Below are 18,916 nucleotides of genomic sequence, written 5' to 3'. Positions count from 1 at the left end.
TTATCTTTGAAAACTCATGGCGATCGGGGGAGGTCCCAGATGACTGGAAAAAGGCTAATGTAGTGCCCATCTTTAAAAAAGGAAAGAAGGAGGATCCGGGGAACTACAGGCCAGTCAGCCTCACCTCAGTCCCTGGAAAAATCATGGAGCAGGTCCTCAAGGAATCAATTCTGAAGCACTTAGAGGAGAGGAAAGTGATCAGGAACAGTCAGCATGGATTCACCAAGGTCAAGTCATGCCTGACTAACCTAATTGCCTTCTATGAGGCGATAACTGACTCTGTGGATGAGGGGAAAGCAGTGGACGTGTTATTCCTTGACTTTAGCTAAGCTTTTGATACAGTCTCCCACAGTATTCTTGCCAGCAAGTTAAAGAAGTATGGGCTGGATGAATGGACTATAAGGTGGATAGAAAGCTGGCTAGATCGTCGGGCTCAACGGGTAGTGATCAATGGCTCCATGTCTAGTTGGCAGCCGGTTTCAAGTGGAGTCCCCAGGGGTCGGTCCTGGGGCTGGTTTTGTTCAATATCTTCATTAATGATCTGGAGGATGGCGTGGACTGCACTCTCAGCAAGTTTACAGATGACACTAAACTGGGAGGAGTGGTAGATATGCTGGAGGGTAGGGACAGGATACAGAGGGACCTAGACAAATTAGAGGATTGGGCCAAAAGAAACCTGATGAGGTTCAACAAGGACAAGTGCAGAGTCCTGCACTTAGGACGGAAGAATCCCATGCACTGTTACAGACTAGGGACCGAATGGCTAGGAAGCAGTTCTGCAGAAAAGGAACTAGGGGTTACAGTGGATGAGAAGCTGGATATGAGTCAACAGTGTGCCCTTGTTGCCAAGAAGGCTAACAGCATTTTGGGCTGTATAAGTAGGGGCATTGCCAGCAGATCGAGGGACGTGATCATTCCCCTCTATTCGACATTGGTGAGGCCTCATCTGGAGTACTGTGTCCAGCTTTGGGCCCCACACTACAAGAAGGATGTGGAAAAATTGGAAAGAGTCCAGCGGAGGGCAACAAAAATGATTAGGGGGCTGGAGCACATGACTTATGAGGAGAGGCTGAGGGAACTGGGATAGTTTAGTCTCCAGAAGAGAAGAATGAGAGGGGATTTGATAGTTGCTTTCAACTACCTGGAAGGGGGTTCCAAAGAGGATGGATCTAGACTGTTCTCAGTGGTACCTGATGACAGAACAAGGAGTAATGGTCTCAAGTTGCAGTTGGGGAGGTTTAGGTTGGATATTAGGAAAAACTTTTTCACTAGGAGGGTGGTGAAGCACTGGAATGGATTACCTAGGGAGGTGATGGAATCTCCTTCCTTAGAGGTTTTTAAGGTCAGGCTTGACAAAGCCCTGGCTGGGATGATTTAGTTGGGAATTGGTCCTGCTTTGAGCAGGGGGTTGGACTAGATGACCTCCTGAGGTCCCTTCCAACCCTGATAGTCTATGATTCTAGTGTGAATCTAGGGCCAATGGAGTTACTCTGTATTTACAACAATATAAATGAGATGAGAATCGGTCCCAGGTTCCTAAAGTAACCTTAATTCTCCCTTTTGCCTACTTATATTACAACTGCTTCATTCCCTAGGCTAAGCTCACACATATGTAACGTTTTACATGACCTGTTATGTAATTAGTGATAAGAAAAGTTGTACTGTGAACTGTTATGTTTAGAGCACAACCTATTTCTACAAGTTTTAGTAGTTTGTTGTGTTTTTGTAGTATATTCTTCTATTGGTTTCTGTTTGAGTTAGAACAGTGATAAATGTATCAATTTCAGTCTCTACGCAACAGTCACAACCCTAGTACTTAAATATAAACTATTGTAACACTCAGAAAATGGTATGTACTGTTGAAAACACTATGTACTGTATATTTTTGCTGTTGTTCAGTACCTTAAGTCTCCCCCCCACACTCCCTCAGTTATATATAGCTTAGTCCTAGTGAAAAAGCTAGTGTAATTGTGCATGCTTCTGTTATAAGAACTTGGAATATAATAAAGATATTACTTGAAAATTATATACATAAAACGAGATATGTTCAGAGAAATGTGGACCATTTTGCTAGACTACCTAAATCCAGCAGATTAAGATTCAGCATGAATCTACTCTGGAGCATCATTCACACATCTAGATAAAACATACACGTGACACTCCCACCTCCCCTTTATCACCACATTAATCTGGAGGCCAAATCCTGAGCCCAGCAATGTAAGTGCATGAGATCCCAAAGCAGCACAAACACTGCATTTCCACTGCCTGGTGGCTAAAGTATGAGAGATTGCATTCAGAGTTGTGACATAGTTTGAATCTATGGCAGCAGGTTAAAAACAAACAAAAGAATGTATTTTTTCACACAATGCACAGTCAACTTGTGGAACTCCTTGCCAGAGGATGCTGTGAAGGCCAAGTCTATAACAGGGTTCAAAAAAGAACTAGATAAGTTCATGGAGGATAGGTCTATAAATGGCTATTAGCCAGGATGGACCGGGATGTTGTCCCTAGCTTCTGTTTTCCAGAAGCTGGGAATGGGCAACAGGGGATGGATCACTTGGTGATTACCTGTTCTGTTCATTCCCTCTGGGGCATCTGGCATTGGCCACTGTTGGAAGACAGGATACTAGGCTAGATGGACCTTTGATCTGACCTCGTATGGCTGTTCTTATGTTCTTAAGTGGTTAAACAAACAAACAAACAACCCCAATAAAACACACAAACACAGATATAGGATAAGAGCAGTGCGCTGTGTGTATTACACTACCTTACCTAATAGTAGCTGGCCATGGGCTGACTGCGTGGAAGTCCTGACCCTGAAGCACACTTTGAGATTAAGGGCTTGTCTACATGGCGCCATAGTCTGGTCTGTGAGGGTGTGAATTGCAGAGTGCTCTAATTGCCCTGTGTAGACCCTGCTGAAGTGAACTCAAAAGGTACTCAGATGTACTTCTGAAATCTTAATCTTTCTTTTCCTTACCACTACTGTGTATTCATGTAAACCTGTGCTCTAAATGAAGAATATATTTAAACATCTTAGCAATTTACAGTTTATCTTGAGGATACCATAGAGCTACCTGAGTAGTTCTGGGTGCTTAGCGACTTGTGCAACTTATCCATAAAATGTAGCTGTGTGAAAGTATATAAAAGCATAACAGGGATAATGAAAGAAGATTCATAAAGGAATTATTTATTGAAAAGAGACATGATTAACACAAAAACAGTGAAATAAAAACATTTGCAATCATATCCATGTTACCAAATTACACAGGAGTCAGTACTTATGATTATCCCACTTTGGAGGCAAACATCTGTTAATGTGTTTTTCTGTTTCTGAGTTTTCATATTTAGTTCTCTGGTTTAAGCAGTAGCCATGTCTTCCTGCTGAGAGAAGACTTTTTTCCAGAAATTCCTCTGTAGTTTCTGTTCCCTAAATACACTGGTTTTGCTGTGGTGTCTGTTCCTCAGCTTTGTGGGAGTGAGGTGGGCCATGTCTGCATTTTCTATCCCAAATTCTTTCCTCACTGTGAGAAGTTCCCTCCAGAGGGCTTGGGTAACCAAATTCAGATTACAGAACAATAAAATCCTGTTCCCTCAATATGAGAATTCCTGCTGCCTTCTGGCCAGCCTCAACAATGTGCCCTAATTTCCAACGTTGGCAAATGTGACATAAAGATGCCACTATGTTCTCAGGGGAATAATGTAACTTCTCTCGATGTCTTAAAGTAGTTTAGGCTTTCCCCAGTTGTGGAATTTCTAAGGTGCACAGCTTCCTATGCCAACCTCTTCATAACCTACAGGTTCTGCAGGGATAGAGCCCTGCGCTCCTGCTCAACTCTTGCCCCAGCTCCTGTGCACCTTCAATCCATTTATCACAATGCAGCTAAGACGCCCAAAACAGGAACATTTCAGTTTGAAAGGTAAAAGTTTCAGAAACAAAATAGTAACTGAAAACAGCAGGTTAAAATGGAAATCATCGTACAACCTTAACTATAGTATGTCCTGTATGTTTGACCCATTACGTTTTAATTCAGCGCAACTGAATTCAATAGGTGTGTTGCCACTGAATTCCATGGATGCAAGATCAGGCCCTAATACAGAAGAGAGGAAGTACAGGAGTTGGCTTGAGAGTAAAATGAGACTTTTCTGTATCAAAGGATAATTCCCCCTGGCCTTACCTTCTGGTTGGGCTGCAGCAGTAGATATGCTCCTTGAGCATAGGCTGTACAGGGCATACACAACTACTGACATTCATGGTTGGGTCCAAAATCAGCACTTCTTAAAAGTATGAGGTGCTGACAGGACTTTCACTTCAATCTTGGTTTTTAGAGTTACCTCATTTTATCTCTGCAGATGTTCTTCCTTATTCAGGCAGAATGCCGGAGAACCATTGCCAGTTTCCAGTAAACAATGCCACAGCAGGCAGTAGGGGGCTAGCATTTGTTGCTGAAGATTTCAATCTTCACCTGACAGTCTGTGAGCAGCTCCAGAGCCATGAGGGTAGAGGTAGCCTCTGATGGCCCAGATAAAACTCACCAACCTGCACAAATAGTGGAGTAAAGGGCTGCCTTCCTGTGCTCTAGAAGATGAACATTAATTGGGGGGTAAGGCTAGTCTGAATGAGATCATCAGTTTGCCAGAACTGATTCTCTCTCCTCCAGAGAAGAAACACTAAAAACATTCCAAATGTCTTTATTTGGGAAGGGCAGTCCCTTTTTTATTTAGCAAAATCTTTTCCCCCCACTCCTCTCCCCAATCTCCCCTATTCCAGTGTATTTCAGAGTTAAGATGCACATCCCCATTTATTGTTAAATATAGGCAGGTATCCCAGCAGTTATAGAGGCAGGCACTCAAGAAGAATGGCATTGAAAGCCACAGTGAGGTCAAGTAGGATGAAGAGGGAGATCACTAATCAGAGCCAAGAGGCAGCTCATTAACCACCCAAGAAAGGAAAGTTTCACAACCGTGGAAAGGTTCCAGAATGAAATTGATCGGAGAGGCTGTGTAAGTGTGAGGAAATAGCTTTCCCCAAACCTCTGAGGGAAGAGAGGATGATAATAAACAAGGGAGCAAGGTTCAAGTGAGGGATTTTCCAGAAGAGTTTGATAGCCCAAATAAGATTTTGTTTAACTTTCTGTCAGACGGCTAAACAACGTAAGGGTAGAGACCAAAATTATCAAGCCTGGATTTCTAAAGTTAGAAACTTTATATTTATGCACCTAGTTATAAATGGTTGATTTTCAGACATGCCGAGTGCCCTATTGGAGTCAATGGAAACTGCAGGAGAGATGAAAGAAATATGATTCACCAGGTGGAAAAAAATAGTTGTCAGGCTACCCATGTCCTTTGGCTTGTTTCTCCTCAGGCTTTTCAGAGATCAATGTCAATAATCGTAACTGGTCTTACATTGCTAGGAAATAAAGATAAAAAAATCTCTAGCATGAGTTATTATTGCAGGCCTGCAGTGACTGGGTGCCAACTTCCCTTTACTCCAAGGTAACTCTGCTTCTCTCTATCAACCAGACACTCTTGTAGAGCTTTCCTTCCTGTTAAGAAACCAGACTGGCCTTCTCACAGGGTCCACTCAGTGCTAAGGTCTTCTACTCCTGGCCACTCTGGGAATTAGCTCCTTCCAGGTCTGGGGCCCCCTTCTGCTACTCACTCTACTGCTGCGCTCTTTCTGTCTCTGCTACTCCAGGTACTCCTTCTTTGTGGCTTGGCCCTCCAGCTGGGTCACTATAATTTTTTTTCTCCTTCTAGGGTATCAAAGTCTTTCCTCACTAGCAATCTCAGGCAGTCTTCCCATTCTCTGCCTCACAGTGCCACCCCCTCAGTGGCTGATAGGGGAACCCATGCCCCACCCTCTACTCCATGTTCCAGCTCAGGGATCCTCTAGTGAGCAGCCAAGGTCTGTTTCCTCCTGGACCTTACCTGGCCTCCTTGAGCCCTTTCCTTATCGCCTGGCTGTCCCCTGCTCTCTGGGTTTGCCAGCCTCCCAATGAGTAACTGTAGGCAACTTTCCCCTGTAGCCCCAAACACACCACCCTTCTTCCAGGTAGTGACTGCAGACTACTTCCCTGCAGCCCTCTTGGCTATCAGCTTCCTGGCTTTATAACACCCGTGCAGCTCCTTCCTCCTCAGTGGGGCTCCCTCGTTCAGTCGGGATTACTCAAGCCACCTGATTCCTGTCAGCTGTGGCCTGTCTGGTTGATTGCCCACCTTCTTAGCCTACATTAACCCTTTCAGAGCAAGTGTGGGGTGAACACCACATCACAGGCCTATAGAGACCAACTCTGTCCTATTACCTTTCCCTAAGCACCTGGGCAAGGGGACAGGGCAGATGAACTGAAGTTAACTCCCCATTAGCTAAAGACCTATAGCCCCTGAATCTTGTCATACATGGCTTTAGAAGAAAGATGATAAATAATAGAACTAATTGGTATAGATTACTGATAATCAGCTGGCTCACAACTGGACCTGATCTTGTTTCCACTGAAGTCACAATGGAGTTTTGACACTGACTTCAAAAGGAGAAAATCCATGTTCTCTTTGGCTTCTTAGGCCTGGGAAAATGCATCCTGTTAGAATATGTGTTAACACACACAATATTAAAGACAGGCATGTTTAAAAGTGTGCTAGCTGCTCATGGTTAGTCCTGCAAAGGATCTAACATGATGCTACCAGATTCTGTGAAAATGTTTGGAGAACATGTGGTTTGGTTTGGTTTGGTTTTTACAGCAAACTCATGGCAATGAACATAAAAACACTAATAAGTCTGTCAATAAATTATTTGTATCTTACTGCATTGTATGAATAAAGCTGACTTTGTTTTACTCATTCTCACCTTTTATTTTAAATCCTCTCCCAGTCCTTGAGATCTTCCTTTCCTCTCGCTGAAGAGACCTTCCAGTCTCGGACCTACCAATTCCCTATTCCCCCACAGATCTTCCAGATTTCCTCAGAACTTCTTTCACTCCTTCCCAAAGTCCTCTGTTGAAAACCCCAAACAAATATTTGATAAACAAATGTTCTATCTACAACATCTTTCAGAATTGCTACCTCGCAATTGCTGTGAGGTGATCTTTCAAACCAATTCACACAGTTTAATGGTGACTTTTTCTAAGTCCTCTACCTGGAGAGGACGTTTAAAAGGAAATTCTGAGATTCATCCCTAGCTGCCCTGTCATTTTACCACCATTTATCTTTAATCAAATATTTCAAGATACCATCTCTAAGATCTGATCTCCATCTCTAATATGTCTATACTACATTTGCTTTTAACCTAGGATAGGCTCCTCTCTCCTCCCCCCAATGCTAAATATAGTAACAAATAAAAAACCTCAGACTTCTCTTGCTTTTTCTACCCAGCGACTCGCTAAAATATCAATATTTGGCCCTTCCCTCTTGATACTTCACCCTGCCACATAGTATACAAGTAAAGAAAAAGGAAGGGAAATTGGACTTTTCTTTTTTCACTTGATTAGCTAGACAGAAGCTACACAGCTGTGCTGTGGAAGCGCGGAAGTTTTAAGCAAGCCTATCTTTAATAAAGTGTGGCATGAACACTGACAGCAATCAGCAGTAACAGATATAAACAGTCAGCAGGGGGAAGCCAAAGAGCACTGTACTAAAATACACATACCATCAGACAAAGGCACTTACCATAATATATATAAGGACAGCTTTGTTAAAACAATTTTAACAGTCCTTAATAAGATGGGAAATTAACTAAGGGTTCTGGATTAGCTGCTATTCACAAATCCTTTATACACTCCAAGAAAAGAGTTTAGGACTTTTTCCCCACCATAAAGTCCAAAAGAATCCACCCAGCTCCTTAGGTTGGTGATCCTCTCTCTGTGGGGAAATGTCCAATGTTTCACACACAGCATATTTCCTTAGAGATGTTAGTCACTGGGCAGCTGCTCTTATGCCAGGTTTTATTTTTTTTTAATTATAAAATTACCCACAAAATACACCACCCTTGCCTACCACGCTGATTTCCCAGTGCAGCTGACATGATTTTTGAAGCAGAAAATGAACACCTACTGTTGCTAGGTGGTATGTCTTGTGGGACAGCACCAGTGCTATCCTTGTGCAGCCTAGGTCCACAACCAATGAGCTTTCTCTCCGTTTTCACACCTAGACCATTCAGTAGGCAGCATTGTTACATTATAAGATGTAAACTGGTGATACTGGATATTTCAGCCTGTAAAATGATGACCTAATATCTTGAGCTGTGACATTGTTCAGATCTGGATCCAAACTGTGCAACTGCTTCCTTCCCCTACAGTGAGCAGAATCAACTATTCAGATCCAAATAATACCAAACTCTGGAAAAGTTTGGATCTAGCGCAAAAGTTTAGAGCTTGGGCTCACCTCTAACTTTTACATATCACTGCAACCACTGTAGCCAACAGGAGCTTTACCATTGACTTTAATGGCAGCAGGACGGGCCTGCTATGAAACAGGGGAGATTGATCAGTTAATTAACTAGTTACGTAGCAGTAGCAATAGTATCAGCAGAACCCAAGGGATTGTCAGCTTTAAATACATTGACTGGTGCATTTCACTATTTATAATAAATGCGAGGATTTTAAAGTAATGTTTGCAGACTTGGTGTTGTGAGGCATCTTCCACCTTCCTTCTGTCGTTAAAATTAGAGTCTGCCATTCTGTTGCCTTTCAAGAACGTTAACCCACAGCTTTGCTGGATTTATTTGGAAGTTTTTCATTTTCTTGTCAGCTACTCCAGTATCCTCTATTTTCCCCTGCTTTTACCCCTTCTTCCTGGAACTCCAACTTCCTGGACATCATCTTCTAACTAAGAATTGGAGGAGACTCATTAAACTAGTCAGTGCTGCTGTTTAGTTGGTTGCTCATCAATGTGAGGCACTCCTAGATTTCAGCCCAAATGGCTGAACAAATTTTCTCTGGAGCAGTCCCAGTCACTGTTGATACTAAGGCTAGGAAGTGAACAACCTATGTTAGCTTTTGACTTAAGAACAATGGATCTGATCCAATGCCCAGTGAAGTCAACAGGAGTCTTATTTTTCCTCTGTTTTCAATGGTCATTGAGTCAGGCCCAATACCAGGAGCAAATAATACTTCATATTCACAGCTACACCTACCTTTTATTTCTTATTAAGCAGGAAAATAAACAATTGAAATATATGGCCAGAGCGGAGTTTGCTTTTTTTAAAAATACCCTTATTTTAAAGAAAAGAATGTTATATGTAAACTATACCAAATTTGTTTTTACTAGTTATAGGTATGAAGAATAATTTCTAATTATTCAGTACAGATGTCAGAACTCAGTGTTAATATTGAAGATTTTTGGCCTTTGAATTATGACATATGGCAACAAAATATTTTCTTAATAACGTTCTTTTTACACTTCTTGAGAGGAATTTACTAAATAGTATGGATGCTGTTGATTAGATAAAATTCATTTGTCAGTTTTGATAACGTAGCTGGTACAGAAATCATCTTTCTAGGTAGTTATATGGCCCCCATCACCACAGTATGGTCACTTCATCTTCATGTGCTTCCATTTTCTCCTTCCACCTTGTCTATCTTATAGATAGTAAAATGGTGAGGTAAGGAACGGTCTCATTACTATGTGTATGTGCAGTGCCTAGCATAATGGGACCCTGATCTCAGTTGTGTTCTCTAGGCACTACCATAACAACATCTCACAAACATGAATTACCCTCACAACATACCCGTGAGGTAGAGAACTATTATTTTTCCAATTTACCTCAGTTTCTCAACTGTAAAAGAGAGACAAGTGACTTGCCCAAAGTCTCACAGGCTCAGGAATTAAACTCATATTTCCTGAGGCCCCGTCCATTGTCAGCCATGTGTCATTGCTTCACATATATATCAATGACAAAAAATTACATTGATGCAAAGTTAAGATTGCTTGGTGGTATGTAGTCCCCTTGCACAACTTTGAGCTTAGCAAGCCTCAAACTTCTGAAAACCAGGAAATGAACCGTTAAGATTTCCCATACAACCTTAACTCTGCCCTCATTCTGCAATGCCTCAATATGCCCCATTAAAACACATATTTTTACTCTACCAACCTCACAGCTCACCTCTTTTTACTTCCATTCACTCTCACCCACAGGATTCCATCTAACACTATGAAAGGACAAAATAGCATACACTTACACTTAGCCATGTCCCCAGAAAGAATAGCACATGTATACAATTTAAGAAGCACTTCCCAACCTCATATAACTCCCTTACATTTACTCACAGGATACCATCTCAATCTACACTTTCACAATACCATCATTAAAGCATTAGAATCCTGTCATATTTCTATCTCACTCCTGACAGTATCCACTGTAATAAAAGCCCTATGGCCTGCTACTGACATAATCTACACAATTCTCCATAGAAACGATACACGAGCAATCTTAACTGTGCATTTTCTAGTTTTTAGAAGTTTAGAGTTTTGCTCAGCGCAGCTTTCTGCAAGGGCATGACATACCACCAAGTAACCTTAACTCTTCATGAATGTAGTTTTTTGCCATTAAATGTCCTAGTTTTGTGAACAAGAAAAGGTATGTTGTTGATGGGAGTTAGTAGTCACTGTATCATATCCCACAATTTGCATATGGAGCCAAATCGGCACTCCCCATGTCATGGTGTAATCCTTGTTCTCCTGCAAGCTTCTGCAATCTCATGATCTAGGAACTGCGCAGAATCCATATGCTGGCAACCCTGGCAGCACACATTTTGTTTTCCTCAGTGATCAAGATACCTGCACTGTGAGTTCCAAACCTCCACACGGTGTCTCTTTGGAATCACCCCGTTAATCTGTCCCGAGATCAGGAATAATCACTTTCTCTTCCCCCTTCACCTCCCTCCACCGCCCTGGGCTAGCAAAATATGGATTTTCTCATACAACTGATCCAAGGCGTGCACACCACCCATTCTCATTGCCTAGCCCCTCTGCACCCACAACCCCTCTCCTTGTCCCTGTCCCCCCAAAAGTCTTCTGCCTCCACCCCCTCCCCATCCATTATAACAAAAATTTTGGTTAGACTGGCCGCTAACTATTCTGCTGTGTTCACAGTAAACCTCCACATAAAATAAAAATGTGTTATATTAACAACAGAGAAAGCTTGTAGCAAGCAACATGAGTAATTAAATCTTTATTGCACAGGTGTACAAAGGTTTGGACTTGAAACGTCAGTGCTGGGGTAATCAGTAGGGGGCAACAGTATTGGCACTGTCCCTCGAACTACCCAGGCAAGCATACAGGGGTTGCATAGGCCTGGTCTACACTAGGCGTTTATGTCGAATTTAGCGCCGTTAAATCGAATTAACCCTGCACCCGTCCACACCACGAGGCTATTTAGTTCGACACAGAGGGCTCTTAAATTCGACTTCTGTACTCCTCCCCAACGAGGGGAGTAGCGCTAAATTCGACATGGCCATATCGAATTAGGCTTGGTGTGGATGGAAATCGACGGTAATAGCTCCGGGAGCTATCCCACAGTGCACCACTCTGTTGACGCTCTGGACAGCAGTCCGAGCTCGATGCTCTGACCAGCCACACAGGAAAAGCCCCGGGAAAATTTGAATTCCTTTTCCTGTCTGGGCAGTTTGAATCTCATTTCCTGTTTGGACACCGTGGCGAGCTCAGCAGCACTGGCAACGATGCAGAGCTCTCCAGCAGAGATGGCCGTGCAATCCCAGAACAGAAAGAGGGCCCCAGCATGGACTGATCGGGAAGTCTTGGATCTCATCGCTGTGTGGGGCGATGAGTCCGTGCTTTCCGAGCTGCGCTCCAAAAGACTGAACGCAAAGATCTATGAGAAGATCTCTAAAGCCATGGCAGAGAGAGGATACAGCCGGGATGCAACGCAGTGCCGCGTGAAAATCAAGGAGCTGAGACAAGGCTACCAGAAGACCAAAGAGGCAAACGGACGCTCCGGATCCCAGCCCCACACATCCCGTTTCTACGAGGCACTGCATTCCATCCTTGGTGCGACCGCCACCACTACCCCACCACTGACCGTGGACTCTGAGGATGGGATATTGTCCTCGGCCGGTTCCTCGGACATGTTAGCGGACGGGGAAGATGAGGAAGGAGATGAGGAGGATGAGGCAGTCGACAGCGCTTACCAAGCTGATTTCCCCGACAGCCAGGAGCTCTTCATCACCCTTACAGAGATCCCCTACCAACCCTCCCCAGCATGTAACCTGGACACAGATTCAGGCGAAGGATCAAGCGGTAAGTGCTTTAAACATATTAACCTTTATTTTTTACAAAACTTGAATATTAGTACTAAGAACAATCTGTGAATCATGATTTCTTCCCCCTGGGCGCTTAAGTAATCAGTAACAACTATTTAAAAAAAATCAAACAGTGTCTGGTTGTGCATGATTGTGCTGCCCAAGCTGCTCCACTCTTTAGTCCCTGCTACTGCAGCTACATTAGAATCCTGTCTATATGTCCGGGGATAGAGCATATAGAATCCTGTCTATATGTCCTCCACGGACATCTCCACAAAGCTCTCCTGCAGGTAATGGGATAGCCTGTTCATCAGGTTCCTGGGGAGAGCGGCTTTACTTGGTCCTCCGAAGTAGGAGACGTTCCCGCGCCAGGAGACAAGCAGGTACTCCGGTATCATTGCCTTGCATAGCATGGCGGCATAGGGCCCCGGTCTCTGCAGGCTTTCTCGAAGCATCCATTGGATCTCGGTGTCCGGGATCCTCATGAGAGTTATGTCGCTCATGATGACCTGCTTTGAATTAGGTAGGGGACTGTTAGTATTGGGACTGCTTGCAACAAGTTCCTTTACAGAACTGTGACCGCTGGTTTACAGCCAGGCGGTGGGGGCGGGAGAGGGGCAGCATACAGGGATCTTTCCCTGGCTCATCCGCAAGGGGGTGGGACAGGGCCAGAGTTCCTGCTTGGCCGATTGCTGGCAGCACAGACTGGCAGTGCTTTCAATGTGAAAGGAGGCCAGTGGTACTCCTAAAGTTTTAAGCAGCCACAAGTCTATGGCTTACCATGTTTGCCTGCTACAGAGAGTACCATGTCCTGCCCCGCTTCCCAGATCGGCAGTGCAAAAGCCCAGGCAGTGAAGGCGAGGTTCGAAAATTCGACCTTGTCCTGAGTGCGCATGTGATAGGTGTGGTTCATGGTCTTGTTCACAGAGAAAAACTATGTTCTTGATTCACAACCACATTTATCTTTCGGAGGAATTCACTGCCTTTTCCTCATTCCCACAGCCACATCTGCAACTGTCTCCCAACCCTGCTTGGCATCACACTCCCAGAGGCTAGCGCACATTAGGCGGAGGAAGAAGAAGACGCGAGAGGACATGTTCTCAGAACTAATGGGCTGCTCCCGAGCCCAGGCAGCACAGCAGAACCAGTGGAGGGAGAATTTGTCACAAATGCACCGGACACACATGGAACGTGAGGAGAGGTGGCGGCAGGAAGACCAGCAAGACTCAAACGCTGCTTGGACTTCTGAGGGAGCAAACGGACACGCTCCGGCGCCTTGTTGATGTTCTGCAGGAACGGAGGCAGGAGGACAGAGCCCCGCTGCAGTCTATCAGGAACCGCACTCCCCCGCCACCAAGTCCCATACCCCCCTCTCCCAAAGTCCAAAGAAGGAGGGGTGGCAGAGTCCGTGAAAACTCTCACTCCACCCCTGCAGACTGCTCAAGCACCAGAAGGCTGTCATTCCCCAAAATTTGAAAAGTCCTTTCCTGCCCTCCTCACCCAAGCCCCCGTCCGACTTTCACCCCCCAGTTTCCTGTCTGGTTGTTAATAAAAAATACGTTTCTGTTCATTACTGTTTCAGTCAGGTTCTTTTGAGGGAGAGTCTGTCTGGAGGGGGGGAAGGGGCTTGGTAATTGGACAGGACAGTCACCTTTAGCAGGGTACAGAGGCGGGGGCAGGTCCAGCAGCAGGGCACATACACAGTGCAGTGACTAGTTACCCTGGTCAGTCTGGGAGGTGGTTTTCATGTTCTGTGGGGGGTGGGGGGTGGTTGTTTGCTCTGTGACTTTGTGGCGGGGGAGGGCAGTTACAGATCTTATGCAGCGGTCCTTGTCCTGGATCACAGAGCCACGCAGCAGGGGAGCTGTAACCCTCCTCCCCCTGCCATAAAGTCACATAGCCCCCACATACACGCAGTCCCGCTCAGGAGGGCTGGCAGGCTCTGTTGAAACAACCAGTCCGCCACTGCGAATCCTGTCATTCCTGGAGTATAGAAGGATCATTTGCATCAGTACACTACACCCGCTCCCCACCACAGTCTGCGTCCCCGGTTTCAAAGATTCCCGCGAAAACAGTACTAAAGACAACGGTGTTCAATAACAAAATAAAACTGATTTTATTTTTTTGGAAGGGGGTGGAGGGGGTCTGTAACTGGAGAGGATAGTCATCCTTAACTGGGTAAAGAAACGGGGGCAGGTTCAGCTTCTCTGTACAGAAACTTAAAAGTCACTGGTTACCCTGCTCACTGTGGAACCTAGCTTTCAAAGCCTCCCGGATGCACAGCGCGTCCCGCTGGGCTCTTCTAATCGCTCGGCTGTCTGGCTGGGCGTAATCAGATGCCAGGCTATTTGCCTCAACCTCCCACCCCGCCATAAAGGTCTCCCCCTTGCTCTCACACAGATTGTGGAGCACACAGCAAGCAGCTATAACAATGGGGATATTGGTTTCGCTGAGATCACAGCGAGTGAGTAAGCTTCTCCATCTCCCCTTGAGACGTCCAAAAGCACACTCCACCACCATTCTGCACTTGCTCAGCCGGTAGTTGAACAGTTCTTTTTCAGTGTCCAGGGCGCCAGTGTAGGGCTTCATGAGCCAGGGCATTAGCGGGTAGGCTGGGTCCCCAAGGATCACTGTAGGCATCTCCACATCCCCAAGAGTTATTTTGTGGTCCGGGAAGTAAATACCTTCCTGCAGCCGTCTAAACAGACCAGAGTTCCTGAAGACGCGAGCGTCATGAACCTTGCCCGGCCATCCAACGTTGATGTTGGTAAAACGTCCCCTGTGTTCCACCAGTGCTTGCAGCACCATCGAAAAGTAGCCCTTTCGGTTGATGTACTGGCTGGCCTGGTGGTCCGGTCCCAGGATAGGGATGTGAGTTCCATCTATAACCCCACCGCAGTTTGGGAATCCCATCGCAGCGAAGCCATCTATGATGACCTCCACGTTTCCCAGGGTCACTACCTTTGAGAGCAGTACCTTGACGATTGCGTTGGCTACTTGCATCACAACAACCCCCACGGTAGATTTGCCCATGCCAAACTGGTTCGCGACAGACCGGTAGCTGTCCGGCGTTGCAAGCTTCCAGAGGGCTATGGCCACTCGCTTCTGGACAGTCAGGGCTGCTCGTATCCGGGTGTCATTGCGCTTCAGGGCAGGGGACAGCAACTCACAAAGTTCCATGAAAGTCCCCTTCCGCATGCGAAAGTTTCGCAGCCACTGGGATTCGTCCCAGACCTGCAGCACTATGCGGTCCCACCAGTCCGTGCTTGTTTCCCGTGCCCAGAATCGCCGTTCCACAACATCCACATGACCCATTGTCACCGTGATGTCCTCGGTGCGGGGTCCCGTGCTTTCTGACAGGTCTGTGCTACTCTCAGACTTCAGGCCCTCACCGCGGTGCCGTAGCCTCCTCGCCTGGTTTATCTGCATCTGCCTCTGGGAAAGGTGGATGATAACCTGCGAGGCGTTGACAAGGGCCACAACTGCAGCGATGGTCGCAGCGGGATCCATGATCGCAGTGCTGTGGCGTCCGCGCTGTCACTGACACGAAAAGTGCGCAAACTGATTTCCCGCCGGTGCTTTCAGGGAGGGAGGGAGGGCGGTAGTGACAGACGGATGACGACAATTACCCAAAAGCACCCTCGACCCTTTTTTTTACCCAGAAGGCATTGGCGGCTCGACCCAGAATTCCAATGGGCAGCGGGGACTGCGGGAACTGTGGGATAGCTGCCCACAGTGCACTGCTTCCAATGTCGACGCTTTCCCCGTTAGTGTGGACTCACAAAGTCGAATTACTGTTCTTAGTGTGGACACACAAGTTCGACTTTGCAATATCGGTTCCACATATTCGATTTAAGTGAAATCGAAATACCCTCGTAGTGTAGACATACCCTTAGAAACCCTCTCATGGTTTGTTTCTTTATTGGTCCATGCACATTGTAATGTCTCCAGACTGCAGAGCTACGCAAGCAAAGAAGCGCACATTTTTTTAACTACCATTTACAGTCTGGGTCCCCCAAAGACTTAGTGAGTGCTATACATTACCTTGGGTAAAAATTGACCAACTGAGACCATTTTGACCCTCACCACAGCAATAGTTTGATCTCTAGCTCTCCGCAAAACAAACAAACACACGCCTGAAAACTTTCTGGAAAATAGCTCTTATTTTTCAGGGTTTATGTCTGCAGAACCCCTGGCTCAAGTGACCCCAAATGTGGGTCAGTAACTCTATTTTGCATTCCCACAAGACATAACAATTTTCAAGAAAATCTGTGCAAGCATGAAGATTTTAGAGCACTTTCTGTATTTCTACACTGCAATTAGACACCTGCGCCTGGCCCATGCCAGCTGACTTGGGCTCTTGGGGCTCAGGTTAAGGGGCTGTTGAATTGTTGTGTAGAAGTTTGGGCTCAGTCTGCAGCAAGAGCTCTGGGACCCTCCCACCTTGCAGGGTCCTAGACCTGGGGTCCAACCTGCGTCTGAACGTCTACAGTGCAATTAAACAGCCTCTGAGCCTGAGACCCACGAGCCTGAGTCAGCTGGCATGGGTCAGCCGCAGGTTTTTAACTGCAGTGTAGACATACCCTTAGGGTTGGGTATACTATAAACTTACCTTGGTATAACTACGTTGCTCAGGGGTGTGAAAAATCGACACCGGTGCTTTTGTCGGTGAAACTTATGTAGGTCAGGGGGGTATTTTTTTCACACTCTGAACTGACAAAAGTATTGCTGACAAAAGTGCTAGTGTACACAAAGCCTAAGGCATGAAATGAGTTACACCTAGCAAGGGACATAAAAGGGAATAAGAAAAGGCTCTTTAAATACACTAGGAGCAAGAGAAAGATCAAGGAAAGAGGACGGAAAGTGTAGGTCCTCAAATTAGTGGGGACATAACTGATGACATCAAGTTACAAATAACAAATAATGGATGACATCAAGAAGACTGAAGTGTTTAATGCCTATTTTGTCAGTCTTTACTAAAAAGGTTAACGGTGACCAGATACTCAGCACAATTAACATTAACAACAGGAGGAAAGGAATGCAAGCCAAAACAGAAAGAAAGAGAAAGAATATTTAGATAAGTTAGGCTTTGTCTACACTGGACTTTTGTCGGTAAAACTTTTGTCGTTCAGGGGTGTGAAAAAAACACACACCCCCCCTCGAACAACAAAAGTTTTACTGATGAAAAGCACCAGTGCGAATAGCACTTTGTTAGTGGGAAAGCTCTCCTGCCGACAAAGCTACTGCCGCTCTCTGGGAGTTGTTAGAGGAAAGGACAGAAAGGCAAAGAAATATATGTGGGATAAGACAAAAGATTCCTGTGCTTCCTGTTTCCTTAGATTCGACCCTCCCTATCCAGCATCTGTCATCTGGTAGGTTTGATCTTCCCATAGAGGGTCCCTCCCACCTTGAATAATGAGGAGTCAGTCGTGATAAGGTGAAAAACAAATGAAGTGTATTGAGGGATTGGTGTACAATGAATGGGGCAAAGAAAAGGAGGGAGTAAACAGTAAAATTATACAATACATTGATTTTCCCAAAATAAACCCTATAAACAGATAAGTAAACCCCTTAACAGAAACCTCCTTCTATAGCTCAAGCGTTGATTGTTGCCTGGGACCTCAATCCTCCGGCTAGTTGAAAGCCATTAGAGAGGAGCTCCAGGGAGTCCCTTGATGTTCCTCTGGGTCTGTAGAAGAGTAGATGGTACGTCGGGGGACAGCAGCTGAAGGTGGATGATGGTAAGTGGAATGTGGCTGTCTGTCCTTCTCTTCTCCTTGCAGGTGATGACAAAGTAGAAGCAGACCTGTGGAAGGAAAACCCTAGCCCCCTCTACCACTAGGATGGGTCAGTGAGTGCAAGTCAGACTCTTACTATTACTCAGATGGACAGCAGCTGAGCAGTGCTCGGGGCAGACTTATATAATCTGGCCCAGGAAACCCCTTAGAAGGAGCAGAAAACCCCTTCTGGGAAACCCTGTTGAAAAGGCGGTAAAAATCAATTCTACCCAGAAGTGGTTTACCACTTCTGAGGAGAAATAAAAGGCGGGAAAACTGATCAGCTGGATCACATGGGCACAAACTCCATTTTGAAAATCAATATGGGATCCTGAAATTATACAAAACATACAAAATGGATGTAACCCAACACAGTGGAATTTTTTTGTTGGCAGGAGAGCTCTCTCCTGCCAACAAAGAGTGGCTACAATGTGCACCTCTTAGCGGCACGGCTGTAGTGGCACAGCTGTGTCGCTAAAAGGTGCATAGTGTAGACATAGCCTTAGAGTATTCAAGTCGGCAGGGCCTGATGAAAAGTCATCCTAGAGTACTTAGGGAACTAGCTGAACCAATTCCCACTGAAACAACTTTGCAAGCTTACAATGGATTCTTCATCACGGACTATTTTTAAATCAAGGGTTTTTTCCCTAAAAGATCTGCTCTAGGAATTATTTTGGGGGAGTTCTATGATCTGTGTTTTACAGGAGGTCAGACTAGATGATCACAATGGTCCCTTCTGGCCTTGGAATCCATGAATCTACAGCCATCTATACTCATGAGTAATAAAGATGGATAAGGTTATTTTTTTAATTGCTTTCTGGATGGAAGGGAGGATTGAGAGGTATATACAAGCACAGGACTATTCTTTTGAGAAGCTGAGCAGAACTT

The sequence above is a fragment of the Terrapene carolina genome, unplaced genomic scaffold, assembly GCF_002925995.2.
Source record: "Terrapene carolina triunguis isolate 2854851 unplaced genomic scaffold, T_m_triunguis-2.0 Scaffold55, whole genome shotgun sequence".
Classification (NCBI taxonomy): Eukaryota; Metazoa; Chordata; order Testudines; family Emydidae; genus Terrapene; species Terrapene triunguis.
This window is presented reverse-complemented; position numbering follows the sequence as displayed.